This window comes from Pipistrellus kuhlii, unplaced genomic scaffold (genome assembly GCF_014108245.1).
Source record: "Pipistrellus kuhlii isolate mPipKuh1 unplaced genomic scaffold, mPipKuh1.p scaffold_m20_p_1, whole genome shotgun sequence".
Taxonomy (NCBI): domain Eukaryota; kingdom Metazoa; phylum Chordata; class Mammalia; order Chiroptera; family Vespertilionidae; genus Pipistrellus; species Pipistrellus kuhlii.
The window spans coordinates 69282981-69307015 of record NW_023425404.1 but is presented as its reverse complement, the minus strand read 5'-3'; positions in this window follow the sequence as shown (position 1 = coordinate 69307015).

Below are 24035 nucleotides of genomic sequence, written 5' to 3'. Positions count from 1 at the left end.
GTATAAACTTGTTTTTATTTTAGAAACAGACAGATCTGGGTTTTAGATATGGTTTCATATATTTCAACATGTGTGACCTGGTTACTCAACATGATAAACTTCAGATAATTTCCTCATCTATAAAATGAAGATAATTTTTATAACTACTTCATGGCATAGTGAGGATTAAAGAGGATAGTGACTAGCATAGAGTGAGCATTCAATGAAAGTGATGCCAGTGCATACCCTCAAGGTAGCTATGTGGATTCTAATCTTATTCAATGCAGTGTGATGTAGTAGAAGGACTCGGAGCCATGTTCTACCATTTATTTGGTTATAATAATCATAGGATAGTCATTTAACTTTCAAGTACTGATTTTCTTCTCTGTAAAGTGGGTGCAATAGTACTTCTCTTACCATGAATATTAGAGAAAATGTACATAAAGAATTTTGAGCAATAATTATGATAATTGTGGGAAGTAATCTTAAGATAATAATATTTTAATGGGATACAGCTTGTCCTACAAAGATGATAATAAGTTTAATGTAGTGCTATTACTTGCATTTTAAAACTTGTAAAACATCAGATTGCAACATGGGAATTTTTCAAAATGGCAAATATCTCTGGGCATGGCTCCATCACATCCTGATTTATTGGTTTCTAGGCTGTGAATCTAGAATATCATAGGCTAGTTTTTCCCACTTGTATCTGTGAAGGGATTTCATAGGGTTCCTAGTGTTATCAGGCCTTGGTTAACTATAGAGCTCAATGTGACATTATTTCCATGGTTAGAAGTTTTTCTTTATCTACAGACCAAAACATTAGAGAATAATTTCAGTTGTGAAATATTTCAATCATCTTTAAAAATGCAGATAAAAAATTTAATAGAGATAGAAATTACTCTTTTCCCATTTTCAGCATTAAAATTCCCCAAGAAGTCTTCAAGAAATTCTTACAACAAAAGAAAATGAGGCCCTGTAGCAACATTTCTCTTTCAAAAGCAGAGATTATTTATATTTTGTTTGGCAAAAATGTCTCAGTTAAAATGAGATGTCTGACTCGTTTCTACAGCCAAATATTTCTGAAATAAAAGTTAGGCGTTACAAAAATTAAAAAAAATCATTTACTTCTAAAATAGGCTTAAAACTTGCTGATTTAAGTCAAACCAAAATTTTTAGGAATACAATTATAGTTAAAGAGGGAGTTTAAAAAAGAAAAAAATTTAAAGAAGTGGAATTTTTCCTGAAATTAAGTCCTATAGAGAATCTAAAATGAGAAATGGCTGAAAGCAAGGCTATCTAGTTAAAGAAGGAAGAGAGAGGCCCACTCTTTACTCTCCTAACTTCCTTTTCCCTAATTTCTTCATCTCTCATAATATATGACACTTTCCCAGAAACTCTGGGGCTCCCAGAAACACAATTTTGGATCCATGGGTCTAACAGTTCCTTTGGTTTCATCTACTAGCCCTGTTAAAAAACAAATAAATAAATAAAAAGGCAGATTTCTGTGCATAGAACTTAAATCCTGTCAACTTGAGTACCGTGTTTCCCCGAAAATAAGACATCCTCCAAAAATAAGACCTACTTACAGGTTTCCTTCTGAGTGAAATATAAGGCATCTCCCCAAAAATAAGGCCCCCCCTAGGCTAAACATGAGAGATTTGGTCCACTGATTCTGAAAGAAATGGAGTCACAAGAAATTCACCAGGAAATTCAGGAATTGGATTGTTATGATGATATTCCAGAAGATGATGACATGATTGTCATTGAATAAATGAGTAAATTCTTGATACTGTAGGATTCACAGTTTGTCTGGTTTGTGTTGACAACCACCGTACTACCGTACTGTATACAGGTAATAAATTTCCTTTATTTTCATTTAACAATAAATGTGTACCATATTCTTCTTCATGGAAAAATAAGACATCCCCTGAAAATAAGACCTAGCGCATCTTTGGGAGCAAAAATTAATATAAGACACTGTCTTATTTTCGGGGAAACAGGGTAGTCAGGAGACAGATGTATTTATAACCTGACACCTGAGTTCTCTCTGCTCTGCCCAGTGTTTGAGAGCAGAGGCTTTGAATACAGACAAGACTGTCTACAGGTTTGATTTCTGTTGATGGTGAAGTTTCTCCTGGTTGACATGACTGATTTTCTCTAATGACTTTCAAGTCAAGAGGACAGATGCCACAGTCTTGAAAAGCAGCTCTACTGATGTTTGATAACATTGGCTGTGTTTGTACTTTCCTTTGTCAAAGTATAGTGTCCTAGTAAAGCAAGGGTGGGGTGGGAACTTGCTCTTAGAAAGGACACAGACTCTCTGCAACATCTAGTGAGGAAAGGTTGTTTTGCATTTGATTAATTGCCCTAGGTGATGCAAGTGACTAGGACATGTCGCCACAGCACAATCTCTGCCTCATGCCCTGTAAAATGTTGATATGGCTTGTGCAGAGAGTCCCTCTGGCATTTTTTTTCTCCCCTCTGGCATTCTTTAAGTGACATCTGGGTTTTAGAAGCCAACTGCCAGAAATCACCTCATTCAACGAGTAAAACTGGAAGTGCTTCATGGCAGGAGGACCTCAGACCCCAAGGTACACAGATACTGTTTGTGTCTGATGTTCCAAACTGGCCTGACCCCATGGGACCTGATTCACAGAGGGAAGGGATAGTGGAGTACATGGTGAATATAAATAATGAGTAGGGGGCTGTTGGTATTTCACTTCCTGGTTCTGTGCTAGAGAGAGTAGCCAGGCTAAAACCTAGGGATTTATCATAGGCCCCAAAGGAGGCACTCACAGAGAAAAGCCCAGAGTAGTCATACAAATCCAGTCTCCAGGGTTTAAGAGGAAGGTGGCTGTGGCTCTACTTTCCTTAGGCTGTGTGTATTTAGGAAAATTATTTAACCTCTCTAATTAAATCTTGGTTCCCTCGGGTATAAATTCCAGTGATTTCTCAAACTGACTGCTGAAAAGCCAGATTTCTAAAAAAAAGAAAGAAAGAAAGAAAGAAAGAAAGAAAGAAAGAAAGAAAATTCAGTCTCTCTGTAGACTGAAAACAGATTACTAGAAATGCATTGTGGACTGACCAGTATGTGGACTAGATTTTGAATGTTATTTCTACAGATACTAATGGTATCACTTTACATAGGGGCTATTATGAGGTTAAATGGAATAGTACATATATTTGACAACCATTGTCATAATTTTTATATTTCCTATTAGAGGCTCAGTGCAGAAATTTGTGCACATTGAAAGGATATTAATTAGAAGACATATTTTAGGGGCCGGGGAGGAACATGGGAGGTTGGCTCCAGCCCGTCTTGCCCAGTTCCTATCTGCCAGCAGCAAGAACCTACCAGTTGGAGCATCTGCCCCCTGGAACTGATTATTTAAAAAATGTGAATTGAAAACATCCCAAACAGGCTCCAGTTTGATGGAGAGAGTCATCTCTGCAGCACATTCCATCACTGTGATGTTCCAGAGATTGCTGAGAGGGATTTGGGTTTCATTCTCTCACCTGAACTGCTGGACAGCTGAGCCGCACAGTGCAGGCAGGTAGATTCAGGTTTGAAAGTTCCTTATTGCCAATGCAACCATGAGGTCATTGATGCTCTCTAACCTCCCATTTCCTCCTGTGGAAAGTAGAGGCAAATAATAGTGCTTGCTTTTCTTAGTGTGGCTGAAAGGATTACATGAAATGATTCCTGTTAGTGTTCAATGCTATTGAATGAATAATGATAGTTATAAGACCAATGTAAGTAGTTTAATTTTAGCCAAGCCAGCTAGCTCATGGCCTGATGGACCATAGAGGGGCCAGAAGGGGGGTGTGTGTGAAGAGGATCTGTGGCAGCAAACTGCCCCTCTGGCACAAAGTAGAAGAAAAGAACCCAAATCTTGGCACACTACCTTTAAAAGGTTTCTGATCCTTAAATCATGACTTGCCCTTGCCCTCTTGCTATTTAACACTCTTTCTCCTTCCCTTCACCCCAGCTGTGAAAGAGATGGTTATAATATGGAAAAATGAATCAAAGTCTTGAATACATCATCCAAGGTGAGGAAAACTGCAGGGGTTGAACAGGAGACTGGGGAAGCAGGAGTCACCTTTTCTTCCCCATCTACACAATGTGCAGAGGATATACATGATTAAAATTCTTAACACGATTTCAGAGCATCACCTTCCTAGGTGGATGACAGGCAAAGGCAGGCACAGAGATTGGAGAACGATCTGACTCAAGTGGCTCATTTTTAAGAGCCCGAACAACACTCCATAATGAATTTGCTATTTACTGATGCAGCAGTGCATTCATTTAGCATTAATGGGCAGGGCCAATGTGTAGTCAGAGCTATTTTATTTAAATTCAAGCTCTGCTATGAGGCAACTAAATTGCTGCAGAAGGAAAGTGATATGCCAATTGCGAAGGTACTTATTGCCATATCAGCTAGTAGCTGAAAAAAAAAAGTGAAAAATAGGATGAAATTATAAATGATAACAATGATGCTATTCATAATACACTTTATTTGGAAGGCACAATTAGTGAAGGGATATTTCCTGAAAAAGAATGGGTCCACAAAGGTGAATGTAAGCAGCAAGATGGGCCAATGTGGCTCCCAAATACTTTCTCTCTCTCTCTCTCTCTCTCTCTCTCTCTCTCTCTCTCTCTCTATATATATATATATATATATATATATATATATATATATATATATATATATATAAAATTTTCCATATATCTGAAAATTTTTTTGGGTGTAATTTCCAATTAAGCTTCATAAGCTTAACCCTCACCATACTGTCATCTCCAGACTCCTATTTAGTTATTTCTGGAGCCTAGGCTGTGTCTCATGTGTGCCCTAGAATGAGCCACCTCACATATTTCAGTCTTTTCATTGAAGGACCTTGCTCTTGCCTCTACTGTCCTGCCTGTACAACTCCTCTTCCCCTGGAAGGATGTTTCGACCACTCAAGGTGTGGTCTATGGCAGAGCTGGCATGGTGGTTCTCTATACACAGTCTTTCATAAGCATAGATGTCCCTGTTTCTTATTTAACCTCCCTTTTGTAGGAGTTGGGTTTTCCATGCTTATATGGCAGGAAGGAAGATAGAGGCTAGGCCATTCCCTGCACTGACCTCATCTGACTTCTCCCAGGGATCCTCTACAAAGATCGCAAGAATATTACTCATGCAAATCAACATTGGCAACCATCTAGCTCCATTTACCAAAAGCATCTGGATACTGCCTCTAGTCCAGAGGAGAATAGCCCTAGGATGACAAACCAATTAAATCATATCCATCATTTATACCTTCACACAAGTGAGTTTTAAAATATTTTTTTTCTAGGAGCATGGTCGGATAGGAGAGAAGCTTGACAATATAGGTTACCTGAAATGGATAAGATTGGGGTGAAGGGGCAAAATGTTGAGAATATTAAAACCAGCTTTGATGACCTCACAGTTGTTCTCTAAAATGGCCCTGCTCACTCTCACTCTTAGCAAAATTTAAGACAAGCCATGAATGTGGCATGTGACTTTAGCTAAAGCAGACCAAGTATTGAAAGGAAATTAAGTTTGGGTATTTTCACATGAGTCAGTGACTGTGCGTGTTCTGTTTCCGTGTTTGGCATTCCTAACATTTGGCCTACATCAAGACATCCTTTGAAAAATTGAGATGGAAATCCTTTGTCAGAGACTGATTGCCACCCGTTACCTGATTGTGAACAGTGACCTCTCAAGGAAAAAGCCACCTTTCATGCCCCAGGTCTTGTCTGAAGGCATGTTTGAGAGGAGAGCTGCAAAGGATCCTGTGATTTTGATTCTGAAGAGAATACTGTGGTCATCCTCTGAAATCTGTTTTTCTCATGACCAGGCCACCTTTGCTCTAGACATGGCCTTCATAGGTGGTTGGGATTACTAATGTTATTGATTTGATAAAATGCCATAAAGATTAAACAAAACAAAAGGAAAAAAATCGTGTGTGTTTATTTATATGCGTTATATGTGTTTTTTTCATTGGCCTTCAAAACACTATAATTCACAGATGCCTATTATTGTCTTTACTCAGTCTTTGAAGAATGTCAACATTTTTGAGCCCTGGCCAGGTGGCTCAGTTGGTTGGAGCATCATTTGTACACCAAAAGTTTGCAGGTTTGATTCCTGGTCAGGGCACATACCTAGATTGTGAGTTTGTTCTTGGTTGGGAATAGGCAGCTTATCAATGTCTCTCCCTTCCTCTCTCTCTAAAAATCATATCCTCAACAACAAGAAAGCCCACTGTATGGGAGAACATATTTGCAAATGTTATCACTGATAAAGGTTTAATCTCCAACATCTACAGATAGGTTATACAACTAAATAAAAAGAAAATGAATGATCCAATTAAAAAATGGGCAATGGACCTAAATAGAATATTTTCAAAAGAAGACAGAAGGAAGGCCAAGAGACACATAAAACATGCTCAAAGTCACTAATTATCTGAGAGATGCAAATCAAAACTACAATGTGGGCCGAAACTGGTTTGGCTCAGTGGTAGAGCGTCGGTCTGTGGACGGAAAGGTCCCAGGTTTGATTCCGGTCAGGGGCGTGTACGTTGGTTGCGGGCACATCCCCGGTGGGGGCGGTGCAAGAGGCAGCTGGTCGATGTTTCTTTCTCATCAACATTTCTAGCTCTCTATCTCTCTCCCTTCCTCTCTGTAAAAAATCAATAAAATATTAAAAAACAAACAAACAAAACAAAAAAACAACCACAATGCGGTACCATCTCAAACCTGTCAGAATGGCCAACATCAACAAATCAACAAACGACAAGTTGGCGAGGTTGTGGAGAAAAAGGAACCCTTGTGCACTGCTGGTGGGAATGCAGACTGGTGCAACCACTGTGGAGAACAGTGTGGAGTTACCTCAAAAAACTGAAAATGGAACTCCCATTTGACCCAGTAATCCCACTCCTAGGATTATATCCCAAGAAACTAGAAACACCAATCAGAAAGGATATATGCACCCCTATGTTCATAGCAGCACAATCTACAATAACCAGAATTTGGAAACAGCCTAGGTGCCCATCAGGAGATGATTGGATCCAAAAACCATGGTACATCTACACAATGGAATACTATGCTGCCATAAAAAAGAAGGAATTCTCATCATTTGCAGCAACCTGGATAGAACTAAAGAACATCATGCTGAGTGAAATAAGCCAGTCAATGAAAGAGAAACACCACATGACCTCACTCATTTATGGATAATGAAGAACATTATAAACTGATGAACCAAAAGATAGATATAGAGACAGTAAAGCAACAAGCAGACTGTCAAATTGCAGCGGGGAGGGTAGGGAGATCTGGGGGATATAAGAGATCAACTGAAGGACTTGTATACATGCATATAAGTAAAGCAATGGACACAAAACTCTGGGGAGGGAGGGTATATATTGGAGGGGGGGCAATGTAAAATATGTACACAAATAATATTTTAATAAAAAATAAAATTTAAAAAGAAAATAACAATAAAAAAATAAAAATCATATCCTCAGATGAGGATTAAAATTTTTTTTGAGTACAGGATGACAAAACTTTCTGGGGTCCCCCAGGATAATGACATATAGGGACCTGGGGAACTATGCGGTGGGACATGGGTGTTACTGCAGCCCTCCTGTAGGCAGCAGGTGTAAGTCTTCATCTACATTGCCAAATACAATAGAAGGGTAAAAATAAAATGAATGCATTCAGCAGTTTGCTTCCCTGAAGGAGATGTACATTAAGGTACTTGTACCTCATGAGCAATTTTGAGGACCTTCGTCTGCTATATGCCTGCAGAATCTTATGTCATCTTTAATTAAAGTGGTGATGGGAGAAGATATCAAATGGGAAAGTAACTTGAATTATAATCTTTTAAAGATGACAATATAACCCTGCGTCCATTAAATTACTGACCCTTTCTATAATAGTTAATTAATGCAGGTAAGAGACTTCCCATATGAATTCATAATTTAAAGTATGTAAGATGAGCAAATACACATAGAAGACTTTCTGTAAGTGATTGTGGCTTAACTGCCTATTTAAACCAAACATACACTTGATTGTTTTTAAATATTGATGCCTTTGCTGTTATTACAAAACACTGAGTAGGAGTTCACACAATGAGGGCAACATGTGAATGTGTCAAGCTAATGTCAAAACAACAGCCTTGAGCAGCATTGCCGTCTGACAGGTTTCAGAACAGAGTGACTGCTGACTGGACTACTCAGGCTGACTTAGGTCTCTCCCTGTAAGGACTTTGCTCTTTTCTTGGGTGTCTGAAGCCTGGAGCTGTGTCAGACTTCACTAATTATATATCTATCCCCTTGTTGAGAGGGAGGGCATGAACTTTGCCAACAGGAGAGATGAATATGTATGGTGTTTTTCTTTGGATCAGGCTGACTGTGACCTCTGCTGAGAGGGATTGTGTGACAGCACACTTGACATTCTTAACATGAGGCCTGCCAGATAAAACACCCACCTTGCACCTCTCGTGCAAGGAGGATCAACCGCCAGTGCTGAGCTTCTTAGTGCCTAAAAGTAATTCTTTTATTGAAAATACTACTTCCTTTGCTTGGTATAGTTTTGGCTTCCCCTTTACACTGGTCCTATATGACATGTACCCATGGCTTAAGCCTTGATCTAAATGTTGTTTCCTCAGGAGGCCTTTGCTACCTTCTCCAACTAAGTTAGGAAGACCTCTTGATACATGCCCCATAGCATCCTTTATATCCCCATTGCATCAGTCAGGATTCTCCAGATAAATAGGACATGTGTGTGTGTGTGTGTGTGTGTGTGTGTGTGTACACTGATACACACTGAGAGAGAGAGAGAGAGAGAGAGAGAGAGAGAGAGAGAGAGAGAGAGAGAGAGAGAGAGAGAGAGAGAGAGAGAGAGAGAGAGAGAGAGAGAGAGAGAATCCAAACATCTGATGGGGTTGGCTGGAAGGCTGGAGATCCAGGGAAGAGCCATTATTATAATTCAAGTACAAAAACTATCTGTTAGAAGAATTCCTTCTTGCTTAGAAGTTTTAAGGCTTTTAATTGACTACTGGGTGAGACCCAGCTAAATTATAGAGGGTAATCTACTTCATTAAAAGCACACTAGTTCAATTGTTAATCTCATCCAAAAATCACATTTACAAAAATGTTTATAATAATATTTGATTAAATATCTGGGCACTGTGGTTCAGTCAAGTTGACAAATTAAATTAAAGATCACACCCACATAACACTATCATGTCTGTTAATGCTTATATATGTGAATGTTTGCAATCCTCAAGCATGAGCACATGGGCCATGTTTGTTATGTCCTTGCTATGTTCCCAGAACTAAGCAATTGGTCAAACACAAAGTAGATTCTCATTGAACATTGTCGTTATTTATTCAACAAATATTTATTAAGTACTAATTATGCATCATGCCTGGTACTGCTCTTGTTGCCAGAGATAAGCAATGAACAACACAGAAACAAAATATCTGTCCTCTTAGAACTTAGTCTTAAAGCTGCAGTATTTTAACAGGGATGTGACCTGATTGTTCTTTTAAAAATATCACTTTGGCTGCTGCTTTGAATGGTCTTTTAGGGTGGGGGAGAGGGGAAGGGTGGCAGCAGAGACCTATTAGGAAGCCACTGAGTCAGTTTAGGGGAGATTTGATGGTGGCTTGGACTATTATCATGTTGAAAAAGGAGGCAGAAAGAGGAGACTTCAGATTTGTATACATACTGGATGGAGGTGGAGATAAACAGAACTCACTCATGGATGTAGATGTGAAGTATGTGTGTGAGAGAAATCAGCAATGAGCAAGGAGGCCTGAGTTTTGGGTCCAAATAACTGTGCCAATATTGTTCCCATTTGCTAAGTGGGAAGCTTAGGGGAGAACAAGCTTGAGTAGGAAATCAAGACGTATGTTTTGGATTTGTTAAGCTTCAAATGTGTGTTTGCTATCTGAATGGAGAGGGTGAAAGGGTGGTTAAATACACAGAAGTCCAGATCTCAGGGAGAGGCTTGTCCTGAAAATATAGATTGACTATGGGGACATGAGATGGGAGTTGATCATTTAGGAAGCTTGCAGAAATATGAAGAGAAAAATGCTAAAGATGAGATTCTTGGGCTTTAGAGTTTGAATAGAGGAGGAAGATCTGAAAAGAAACCGAAATGAAGTGGCTGGAGGTAAGAGGAATAGCAGAAAAAAATTGGTGGCTAGGAGCCCAGGGTAGAAAGTATTCCAGGAAACAGAATCTCTATAGCTGAATAAATGTGTTAGACCCCACAATCTATGAAGCACTCAAGTAACCCAGTGAGTTATAAGACATGGAATTGTGTCCCTGAGCCTATTTAGGGAGATAAGTCCTCACATTTGGCTCATTGAAATACTCCTTCAGAGTTCTGGTGAAGAAGCTGGCTAGGGAATGTAAAATTCTTTGATTAGCCAGTTTGTTCTCAATGAGAAAAGAACAAATTTGTTTATTTTAGCATTTATCGAAAGCCTGCCTGTATTAGCCACCATGTAATCCTCAAAATTATAATTCTGTGAGTTATGTCTGAAAATTAAGCCTCAGTGGCACTTTTATTGGGTTTACTATGTCTCCTATTCCATCATAAGAAATCTATGCAACTTAAGTACCTGAAGTACTGAAAAGGCAAAAGAGAGTTCTCTTAGAAATATTACACAGGGGGCAGAGGCCACACCATCTTAAAGGGGAGAGCTGCTGTGATTGGGAGCCCAGCCTCACCTCCATCCAGGGGGCCCTCAGACACCACCAGGACCCTGTAACCTCACTGGCCATGGACCTGCTGCCTTGGTTGTGAACCCATGAACACTGAGACTTCAGCCTTCCTGGCTGTGGCCTCCTAAAACGTTTGTCTGAGGTGGTGTGGGGGTGGGGGAAGACAAAATAGCAGCCAAATAGGCAGAAGAAACAACTAAATCAAATAACATCCCCCCCCCCCCCCCCGAATTGGTGAATTAAATGTAGCTGGTGAGACAACTCATAGTCAGAAAGGACAGAGAATTCCTGGAGAACAGTAGGCGCAGGGATCTGGGTTGGAGAGAGAGATGCGCCATAGGACTAAAGAGTCAGAAGGAAACTGTGCTGCACCAAGTCCGAGTCTCTTGAGGACACATAAAACACTCAGCTATGGAAGGGGTTCCACAGGGCTGCTGGCAGCTGGGGACTCTAGATCTAAGCCCACAGCCATGGGAGGCTGTGGCCAGAAAGGCAGCCTGAAGTTCTGCACTGGCTGCACAGTGCCAGGGGGGAGAGATGTGCAGCAGCGCAATTGCTCTGTCTTTATATTTTCCTTCCTTTTACTCACTAAACCCAGGACATAGGATCTTTCAATTACAAACACTCACCAAGGCTGTGGTACAGGAGGATGTGATTTTATGGAGGCTGTGGACCAAAGCAGGAAGAGGCGACCAGAAATCCAGCTCTCAGACAATCTGGTCCCTCTAACCCTAAACAGCCAATTTCCCTCCCCTGAAGAACCAGCCCCTCCTGGCAGCGCAGCCTCACTCAGCTTTGTGCTCTGCAGGAAAACAAGGGAGCCCTCAGGGACTGGGTTGAGGGACTGCCCATTTGGTCCTAGAAACAAATACAGGAACACCTCCACCCAAAGCCCATGTAAGAAATAGATGCTTGTGTAAATATGACAGAAAGCAGGAAGACAAAGCAGGCAGATTAGTCCCACCTATCTGAAACCAAGGCTGGGGAGACAGACACCAAAAAACATCATAATTAAATTAGCAAACACCAATGACTAAGTAAGAATCTCAAAGGCTGCCAGAGAGGGACCGAAAGTTATTTATAAGGCATATTCCATTAGACTATCAACTGATTGCTCAACAGAAACATGTCAGGCCAGAAGTGAATGGAATGAAACATATAAAGTGATGCAAGGCAAGAGACTGAATCCAAGAATACTATACCCAGCAAGGCTATCATTCAAAACTGAAGGTGAAGTAAGGAGTTTCATAGACAAAAAAAGGGCTAAGGGAGTTTATTGCCACCAAGTCACCAATGCAAGAAATGCTAAAGGGACTACTGCAAAAATAAGAAATAGGAAGGGAAGCAGGAACACAGGCATAAACAATAAAAATGGTGACAAACAACTACCTAACAATAAAAACTTTAAACCTAAATGGATTAAATGCTCCAATAAAAAGATATAGGGTAGGTGAATGGATTAGAAAACATGACCCATATATTTGCTGTCTACAAGAGACCCACCTCAGGACAAAGGACTCACATAAACTGATAGTAAAAGGTTGGAAATTCCGCCCCCCCACCAGGCAAGTGAAAATGAAATAAAAAAGCTGGGGTATAAATACTTATATGTGACAAAATAGACCTCAAAGTGAAGGGCATAACAAGAGATAAGGAAGGCCACTTCATAATACTAAGGGGATCAATTCAAGAAGAGGATATAACCCTGATAAACATATATGCACTCAATTTAGGAGCACCCAAATACTTAAAAACATTTCTGGGAGTTATCAAGGGAGAGATCAACAGCAACATAGTCATAGTAGGGTACATTATAACCCATTGACACCACTGGATACATCCTCTAAACAACAACAACAAAAAAAAAAACAGCAAAGAAACATCAATCCTAAAGGACTCACTAGATCAGATGGAATTAATTGACATCTTCATAAAATTTCACCCCAAAGCTAAGAATATACATTCTTCTCAAGTGCACATGGGACATTTTCAAAGATAGACTACATATTGGGTCACAGGCAAAATTTCTTCAAATTCAAGAAGATAGAAGTAATATCAAGCATTTTCCCAGATCACAAGTGCATAATATTAGAAATCAACTACATAAAAAACAATGAAAAAGTCAAACACTTGGTGGTTAAATAGCATGTTATTAAACAATGATTGGGTTGCCAAAGAGATCAAATAAGGAGTAAAAAGCATCCTGGTAACAAACAACAATGAAAATAGCAATTCAAAATCTATGGGACACAGTGAAAGCAGTCCTGAGAAAGAAGTTCATAGCACTACAGGCCTACCTAAAAAAAAACAAAATAAAACAAAACAAAACAAGAAAAAGTGGTAATAAATTATATAATCCCACAACTTAAAGAATTAGAAAGAGAGCAACAAGAAAAGCTCAGAGTAAGCAGAAGGAAGAAAACAATAAAGATGAGAGTGGGAATAAATGATATAGAGACAAAAACAAAATAAAACAAAAACAAAACAAAACAAAAAACCCACAAATCCCCCCTCTCCCCCACAAAATACAAAGTATCAATGAAACCATGAGCTGGTTCTTTGAAAGGATAAACAAGATTGGTGAACCTCTAGCCAAGCTCACCAAGAAACAAAGAGAGAGGACCCCAAAAAATTAGAAATGAAAGAGGTGAAGTAACAACAGACCCCACAGGAAAAAAAAAAAAAAAAAAAAAAAAAAAGGACTGTAAAAATAGTATGAATAACACTATTCCAACAAACTGGACAACTTAGACAAAATGGACATATTCTTAAAAAAAATACAAGCTTCCAAAACTCAATCAGGAAGAATAAAAAAAAAAAAAAAAACCTGAATAGGCAGATAACTACCAATGAAATTGAAGCAGTAATAAAAAAAATCTTCCAGCAAACAAAAGCTCTGGTCCAGACAGTTTTACACAGGAGTTCTACCAAACATTCAAAGAAGAACTAAAACCTATCCTCCTTAGACTATTCCAAAAAATTCTAGAGGAAGGCACACTTCCAAGCTTTTTCTATGAAACCAGCATTATCCTATTCCCAAAATCAGGTAAAGACACCACAAAGAAAGAGAACTACAGGCCAATATCCCTGATGAACATAGATGCTAAAATCCTCAACAAAATTCTAGCAAATAGGATTCAGCAGTACATTAGAAAGATCATCTCTCATTACCAAGTTAGATTTATTTTGGAGATGCAAGACTGTTATAATGTCGGCAAATCAATAAATGTGATACATCACATAAACAAATTGAGAGACAAAAATCACACACTCTTATAAATCTATGCAGAAAAAGCATTTCATAAAATCCAACACCCTTTCCTGATAAAAACTCTTAGCAAAGTGGGAATGGAGGAACTATACCTCAACATAATAAAAGTCTTATATGGAAAACTTACAGCCAACATTATACTCAATGAACAAAACTAAAACCATTTTCCCTATCAACAAGAACAAGACAGGGAAGCCCATTTTCACCACTCCTGTTCGACATAGTACTGGAAGTGCTAGCCATAGTGATCAAACAAGAATAAGAAATAAAAGGCATCCAAATTAGAAAAGAAGTAAAACTATCATTATTCACAGATGACATGATATTATGCATTGAAAACCCTAAATATTCCATGAATATCATGGCTGCCATGTACACACAAGGAACTATTTGACATTGAAATTGGGACTCAAAAGAACTGTTGGCCCAGAAAGGAACTCACTACAGATTGATTCATTTGCCTCTCAGCATAACCATTATTGCTTATCACAGTTTAGGTTCTTACAAGGGCATTTCTTGGATCATATGATCCCACACACCCAGAGAAAATAATGAACAACATAAACTGATAAACAAAAACAGACCCAGAGAAAGAGAAACAGCGATCAGACTCTCAAACCTCAGAGGGAAAGTAGGGGAGGGTGGGGGTAAGGGGAAGAGATCAACCAAAGGACTTGTGTGCATGCATATGGGCCTAGCCAGTGGCCATGGACAACAGGGGGTGAGGGCATATGTAGGGAGGGGGTTGGGATGGGAATGGGGGGATAAGGACAATTATATGAGACCATAATCAATAAAATAAATTATTAAAAAAAACCTTACTAGATTTAATAAATGAATTCAGCAATGTAGATGGATACAAAATTAACACCCAGAAATGTATGGCTTTTTTTTTTATACACCAATAATGAACTTACAGAAGGAGAAACTAAAATAAATAAATAAACAAATAAATAAAAATTCCCATTTAACATTGCATCCAAAAAAATTAAGATACCTAGGAATAAACTTAACTAAGGAGGTAAAAGACCTGTACTAGGAAAACTGCAGGACATTAAAAATAGAGATAGAGGAAGATATAAAAAATGGAAGAACATACTGTATTCATGGATTGGTAGAAGTAACATCACTAAAATGTCCATACTAACCAAAGCAATTTATAGATTCAATGCAATACCAACAACCTATTTCACAGACCTAGAACAAACTCTCCAAAAATTCATCTGGAATAAAAACAGACCCTGAATAGCCACAGCAACACTGAGAAAGAAGACCAAAGTTGGAGGAATCACAACACCAGATATCAAGTTATATTACAAAGCCATTGTTCTCAAGACTGCTTGGTATTGACACAAGAATAGACACATAGACCAATGGAACAGAACAGAGAACCCAAAAATCAAACCAAGCCATTATGCTCAATTCGTATTTGACAGAGGAGGCAAGAGCTTATAATAGAGTCAAGACAGTCTCTTCAATAAATAGTGCTGGGAAAATTGGTCAGATATATGCAAAAAAACGAAACTAGACCACCAACTTACACCATATATAAAATAAACTCAAAATCATTAAAGGACTAAAATGTAAGTCAGAAAATCATAAAAATCTTAGAAGACTCCACAGGCAGCAAAATCTCAGATATATGTCATATGTCTGATACAGCTCATAGGGCAAAGGAAACTAAGGAGAAAATAAACAAATGGGATTACATCAAAATAAAAAGCTTCTAAACAGCAAAAGAAACCATCAACAAAACAACAAGAAAGCTCACTGCATGGGAGACGAGACCATATTTTTCAATGCTATCTCAGGTAAGGGTTTAATATTCAGAAGTTATAGGGAACTCTTACAACTTAATAAAAGAAAGATATACAAATCATTAAAAAATAGGTAAAGGATCTAAATAGACACTTTTCGAAAGAGGACATACAGAAGACTGAGAGAGATATGAAAACATGCTCAAAGTCATTAATCATCTGAGAAACGCAAATCAAAACAATAATGAGGTACCATTTCACACCTGTCAGAATGGCTATCATCAACAAATCAACAAATGACAAGTGCTGGAGAGGATGCACAGAAAACGGAACCCTTGTGTACTGTTGGTGGGAATGCATACTGGTGCAGCCACTGTGGAAAACAGTATGAAGATCCTCAAAAAATTAAAAATGGAACTCCATTCGACCCAGTAATCCCACTTCTGGGAATATATCCCAAGAAACCAGAAACACCAATTAGAAAAGATAAATGCACTCCTCAGTTCATAGCAGCACAATTTATAATAGCTAAGATTTGGAAACAGCCTAAATGCCCATCAGCAGATGAGTGGACTAAAAAACAGTGGTACATCCACACAATGGAATACTACACTGCTATAAAAAAGAAGGAACTTTTACCATTTGCAACAGCATGGATGGACCTGGAGAGCATTTTGCTAAGTGAAATAAGCCAGTCGGAGAAAGATAAATATCATATTATCTCACTCATTTGTGGAATATAAAGAACATCATAAACTGATGAACACAAATAGATTCAGAGACTAAGAAACACTGATTAGACCATCCAATCTCAGAGAAAAGGCAGGGGGGAGGAGTGAGAGAACAACCAAAGGATTTTTATGCATGCATATTAACATAACCAATGGACATGGACACCTGGGTGGGAGGGGCTTGTCCTGAGGGGTGTGAGTGATGGATGGGGGAGTCAGTTGTGGAAAAAGGAGACATATAAATACTTTAAACAATAAAAAAAAAGAAATATTACACAAGGGAAAGAAATCTGATGTTCAGAGTTTTAAATTAAGTTTCGTACCAAATGAAGAACAGAGTCATATCAAGTAGAATATGGGGTATGGGAATGATGGAGGAAAGAACATAATTAGGAATGAGCATTTATTGAGCACTTACTGTGTGCCAGGCACTTTATAAATACTTAGAACATATTAATTTATTTAATATTTACAATAACCCGACATCCTCTATCACTGTCATCCCAAAAAAGGAAACTAGTTTGTAAGCAATTGGGCAGGATTTATTTATTTATTTAACTATCTATCTATTTATTTATTTATTAAAATTTCTTTATTAAGGTGTTACATATATGTCCTTATTCCCTTATTACCCCTCCTCATCCCCCCACTTATGCCCTCACCCCCCTCTTGTCTGTGTCCATTTTCTAGGCTTATCTGCATGCATACAAGTCCTTTAGTTGATCTCTCCCCTTACCCCCACCCTCCCCTACCTTCCCTCTGAGTTTCAATGGTCTGACCAATGTTTATCTATCTCTGGATCTGTTTTTGTTCATTAGTTTATATTGTTCATTATATTCCACAAATGAGTGAGATAATGTGATATTTATCTTTCTCCGACTGGCTTATTTCACTTAGCATAATGCTCTCCAGATCCATCCATGCTGTTGCAAATGGTAAAAGGTCCCTCCTTTTTACATTGTATGGATGTACCAACTGTTTTTTAGTCCACTCATCTGCTGATGGGCACTTAGGCTATTTCCAAATCTTAGCTATTATAAATTGTGCTGTTATGAACTGAGGGGTGCATTTATCCTTTCTAATTGGTATTTCTGATTTCTTAGAATATAGTCCCAGAAGTGGGATTACTGGGTCGAATGGAGTTCCATTTTTAGTTTTTTGAGGAAACTCTATACTATTCTCCACAGTGGCTACACCAGTGCACGAGGGTTAATTGGGCAGGATTTAGATTTAATTATCTAGCTCCAGAGTTCACGTGTATAGCCATTATGTTCCATTGTCTCTGATAATCTCATGGAACAGTCTCTAAATGAAGCATGAAATGATATTGACTTGGGAGTCCAGTTGAAGTTCGAGAGGATGGTGGCAGCTGCAGGTGGAGGTGGAGGAAAGATCTCTGAGATTGATGACAGAAAAGTCTGGAAAATCTTTTCAGAGAATTGAGATCTCTGATGGGGTGAGTGGTGTGTGTGTGTGTGTGTGTGTGTGTGTGTGTGTGTGTGTAAAGTGCACACTTGTCAGGGTGTTTTAGCAATGCTACTAGCTGTTCTGCCTAATATGTGCTTCTTTGAAGAGTGGGATACAGACTTCTTTAAGGAGGCCGGGTGCTGACAGCTGAATTTTTATGTTATGTGCATAAGGGTTTCTCTGAGACAGGGATAATACAGACAACTTGGTCCATCTTGCTTACTTCTGAAAATCTCTAAGGTTGGTCCACCAAAAAAAAAAAAAAAGAAAAAAATTGATGCAGTTATATTTTGATCTAGTGATCAAACTAGCAGTTTGATAAGATGGATAAGAAATAGAATGGGAGAAAGAAGAGGAAGTTCTATATAAAAGAGAAACCAGTGACAGTCACTGATCAGAGACTGGCATCAACCCTCCTACAATTGTCCCTTGGTATCCTCTGTCACTGTGAGTGGGCGGGAGGAGAGAATCTGCCTATGTGAGCTCTCAGGAGCAAGGCCTGAGAGCCTTCTCCCAGTCCTGAGTGCCTTCTCCCAGTCAGCTTGTAGAGAGAGCAGATCAGGCGTTTGAAGACAAGGTTCACTAAACAAGGTTCTATTGTCATATTAAAGATGATCAAAATGATGTCTGCCTCATATCAATGCATGAAAGAATAAAAGAACACTCTGCTATTTATTTATTTTTAAATAAGAAAAAGAACTGAATTGCTAACTAAATAAGTGTTATCTGAATTCAAATAGGTGATAATTGCAAAAGGAAGTCTAAATGGGCTTTTATTTTGCATTGAAGAGTCATAAAGTCATTGGTGTTTTCTAATCATGGAGAGCCTAACTCTTGCTTTTCCAGCATGAAGTAGAATCTTGGGGAATTCTACAAAGCTGTTCAGTTAGGGCTGAACTGGGCTAGCCATCTGACTTTCCCCATGTTTCTTATATTCATAGAGTGTCTTCTCTCCCCCTGGTGTCACTCATAACAGAAAGCAGTAATTATGTTACCCAAAAGCCTCTGCTTTGACATGATGAGCAAGTTGCTGGCTGATGGATTCCTTCTTGTATGGTTTCCCAGCCCCAAGTCTTGAGGCAAATATATCACTTGAATTATTTGCCTCCGGTACAATTGAACTGACATTTACTAGACCAGCTAGAGAGATGCATGGCACTGTTTTGGTGCTTGAACAGGATATAGAGGGAGACAGTTGTGCTTCTTGCCTTCTCATGCTTACTATTTAGGGCGAGGAGGCAAATCTATGAGTAATTTTTGTATAAGGCAGAATGAACTGTAACATAGGTACATGCCGAGTACACTGAGAATTATAGATAGTTCTAATATAAAGGAATGCTAGGAATATTCATATATCTAATAAAATTCTGTGATGGTAGACCTATCACATGGGAGCAAGACGAGGCTTGAAATATATTTGGCCCATTTCGGGGACCTGATGCAGTGGGGGCCAAACATGGCGTCCAGCACGGAAAGAGAGATGAACAAATTGGTTCTAAGTGGAGATGGCCAGGGATTGAGAAATAATAGAAAGAAAGAAAGAAAGAAGACACAGAGATAGATTTAAAAGCTTAGTGCTGGATGGGCCACCATTCTCTCTGATGGAAGGCAAGAAGATGATGATCCCTCCCAGTGCATTTATTTTATATCCCAATACCAGGAAGTATCACCAACTTATTTGTATTCTTAAGTAGGCCCTAGCATGCCTGGATTTACATATCTAGTCCCACCCCTGCTGACACCTGGGCTGATACGAAGGCCAAGCTGATTACACCACTTGTGTCAAACACAAGGCCCGAGGGCCAAATCCGTCCGCCAGGCCTTGCAACGTGGCCCGCACAGCGCTGTCATCACTGCACTCCGCTGCATTTCCATCACAATGACAGTTTATGACTGTTCAGTAAACCATTCGGCCTGCGATTTAGGCTGGATTTTAGATTTTGGCCCCTTCTCTGATTGAGTTCGACACCCCTAGATTACACTGTCTGCCATCTTGGGGAAATGTGTATACAAGATGTGGCTCTGCCAGTCGTCTCTGACTCAGCTGACAATTTAAAGAAATACCCAGGTGACCCTCTACAGCCCATAACAACTAGCATTGGATCCATATCTTATCTCATATCTGGGCCGCAATAGTTTGTCTAACCCAATAGTTTGCATGTGTAAGTCCTTGCTATGTTTCAGGCTCTATCGTTAGTAGCTTACATATGTATGAGATGGAAAATGTTGTTAGCTTCATTTACATTAAATAACATGCTTAGAGAGATTAAGCCAATTTCCCAGTGTCATGTACCAGTAATGATGAAGCCGTAGTTAGAAACCGGGTCTGACTTACTCTAAAAAAATTTTATGTTACTATGTTCCATGCCTGTATATTCAGAATGGTTGCACCAAAATAAGTGGATCCCTAATGTAAAAAACAAGTTTTGTTTCAGGAAGGCTGGTCAGAGTTATGACCCCCAAACTATTTTTCCTCATATCACAAAGGAATAGATTGTCTTGGTTAAAATATAATTTTTTTTTGCAGTGTTGGTGCCAAAGGTGGTTTTATGCTCAAAATGGCAGCATCAGAAGCATGAGCTGCACATGGGATACTGGTTTTGTCATCATTACATTTTCCATTTATCCTTGCATAAATTATGATTCAGGAAAAAGAAATAGGACAATTAACAAACAATATGGTAGCTAACTAGTGATACAAGGAAAGATTAGAACCTCCTTAATTTAATAAAACAGAGATCTAATTTTCTTAAAACAAGTTAAAAAAATCATTTTAAGAATGTAGTTCTGAACATGAAGGCATGGAAGGATGTCCTTTGAAAAAGTATTACAGGATAAGATATTTGGGCAGATTAAAAACTATCATTTATTATAGAACAACTAGAGGCCCAGTGCACAAAATTTGTGCACAAGTATGGTCCCTAGACTTGGCCTGAGATCAGTGCCATCTTTCCCAGCTGCCCACAGTCATCCCTGCACCCCACTGTCACCCACTCCTGGTTCCCTGTTTGCCTCGGGTGATCGAAGCCTGACGGCCAGGGGAAGGGACTGAGAGGAGAGCTGTTCCTGCCTGCTCGCCAGCCCTACCTCTACCAGGGGTCATCCTTTGTCTGTGGGACAACCAGCAGGGCAGGGGCCTTGGCCTGGCATTGCTCCCATCCCCTGCCACCCACCTCTGGTTCCCCATTTGCTATCAGGTGATTGGAGCCTGCTGAATGGTGGGGGAGGGACCAAGAGGTCAGCCATTCTGCCTGCTCCCCAGCCCTGCCCCCTGATGCCACTCACCCCAGTTTTCCAATTTGCCATTGGGCAATCAGAGCCTGCTGGCCAGGAAAAGAGACTGAGAGGTGGTCAGTGTGCCTCATAGTGACTGGTCCAGCGGTCATGCTGGTTGTTCTGCCATTAGAGTCAATTTGCATATTATCCTTTTATTATATAGGATAGAGGCCCAGTGCATAGGATAGAGGCCCAGTGCAAAGACAATAGACCGGGATTTGGGTTTTAATTTTGTCATAAGATACATTTGTCATATTCTCTTTGCTGCCCCGCCCCCCCCCCCCCCCCCCCCCCCCCGCCTGTCTAATGAATGTGAAGGCACTCTAATAGTGATATTGGAAATCATGGTTTATTCAGCTTAGGTCTTTCACAGCAAATGTGTATCTGCCACATCCTGTGGCCAAAGCCCAACTGTGAGCTTCTAATTATAGTACCTACCCACACCCCACAGCATTGTGGGAGCTTTCAATGAGATGGGTATGAGAGCTCTTCTATCAGCTAAAAGTGTACTTACTATGGGACTAGGTACACTATCTGCATTAATTATATTTATATAGCATCTTCACAGAATTAGGTTGTTTTATTCTCACAGCAATCCGTGAAATAGTTAAAGAGACAGTATCAGATGTATTGTATTTTGCAGGTGAGGAAACTGAGGCACAGGGAAATTATGTGACTTATTGGCAATTGTAGAGTAAATTAGCAGAATCAAACTGGACCACAGGACTCTTGTCTTGTTACTGGGCATTTTCCCCTTTAAATGTGACATATTGTTATTTTGCTTTAAATCCTAATATAATGGAGAACAAGGAATTGGAGAGTCTTTTAACGAAGTTTTTCAAATGTGTTTTTCCCCCCATTTAAAATAGAGTCTAGGGGACTCAAATTGATTGGAAAAAACAAGGCTATTCAAGACATAATTCCTCTTGGTATTTGATTTTATCTTTTGGTGGGCATTTGCATTTTTTTCTTGCTCTGCAGTAGGAAAATATTACTATTGTAAGTGAGGGTTGCAAATGAAAATCGTATGGGGCACTTAGCATTCTGAAAAATATTTGAGTCATTATGTTGAAGTTCTAAAATTGAATCAATGCTATATTTAATAAGGCACAACAGGCCATGAATTATTGCACATTAATTCATACCCAGTGTGTTGCTAGGCACATGGCTAAAAGCTGAGTGCAGTCAATGCAACTGAACATGAATACACCATAATTCACATGCCAGAGGGTCCCACTCTAATTGCAAAATGCTACTACAAAGAGTTATTTAAAAAATATTTAGATATGTTAAGTTTTATACCTACAGGATTCATGATATATGGTATTCTCATACATTTAGCAGTTCACTCCCCTTTTCTCAATACCACAATCCGAGATTTACACGTTAAATCCTAGATCTCCATTTTTCTCATCAGTAGGCTCCCTAAGGCCAGACATGTTATTGTGTGGTTTTCATTTGGGAAGAAACAAGTTGCTCTTAAGCAAGAAGTGTCATGCCAAGGTGTGCGGAGCAATGTTTGGAATAAGGGGGTGATAGAAAAGGGCTAGGAATTCCCCTTTAGTTTCACTGGAGACAGAAAGATGGTTGGCTGGAAAGAGTGGCCAGGCTGTCCTGAGAGAATGCTATGGGGCACCAAGGAGCAGGAAACAGGAGGAAGCCTGATGCTGGTTCCAGGTATCAGAAGGAGGTAGGGTAACATTAAGTTAAAGGAGTGACTGCTTGGATCCTCTTATACTTTTAACTTTATGAATTGTGTTTTGTGGTAGGAAGACTGCATTTAATATTGGAAGCTGCTGATAAGGAACATTCAGGAAAATCCAACTCATTCCCAATATTTATACAGTGCTTCCTTAGGAGCTCTCGGAGCATTATTTGAGTGACCTAGAAGTGTAATGGGGGCTGGTGGAATTTTAGAGCAGAAAGATCTGGGTCCTAACCTCATGCCTAAACATGATGCAAAACAAATGCTGTAACATGTGTAACAAAACTTCATTTTTTATATAATATTTAAACATTTATATAGTATTTACCAAAGGAGAAATAGCTGACTATTTCTTACGGGATTTTCATATTCTTATTGAAACTTGTGACTTTATTAAAGTAAGAGAAGAAAAATGGACCTTTTACCTCTAAACATTATTCAAATAAAAAATTTAAAAGTAATTATATAGAATATTCCAGCCTGAACTTGTCCTGAGAAATTTATTTTGTACTTGTCATATCATATTAAATTGTGGTTTTATTATCAATATTAGTAAAGCATATTGTAAACTTTACAAGGTAAGGTATTAATTAAAATAATATCGGGTCTAGTAATAATTAATGTCGTTTTTAAACATTCGTTTAAAATCTTGCTTGGCGTTGACTTGTATTGACATAACCTTCAAACACGTGGTATCTACAGAACATGTGAAGTGCAATTAACAAGTTTTGCTTGAAAAAGTTTGTGTTTGGTTTGGTTTTTGTTGCAAAACTAGGGCTAAGAAGATGGCGGATGAAGAGCATATTCGGCACTGCATGCTTTACGAGTTCCAATTAGGAAGAAAAGCAAGTGAGGCTGCAAAAAACATCTGTAGTGCTCTTGGTCAAGATGCAGTTAGCGCCAGAAAATGCCAGCTTTGGTTTGAGAAATTTTGCGAGGGAAATTTTTTGTTAGATGACAAGAGTGGTCGAGGCCGTGTGTCCAATTTTGATCAAGAAGCTCTTCAAGCTCTTTTGGTGCAAAATCCTCAAATTACCCAGCTTGCGACAACTTTAAATTGTTCACAAAAAACAATTTCCAATCAATTGCGTGCACTTGGCAAAGTCCA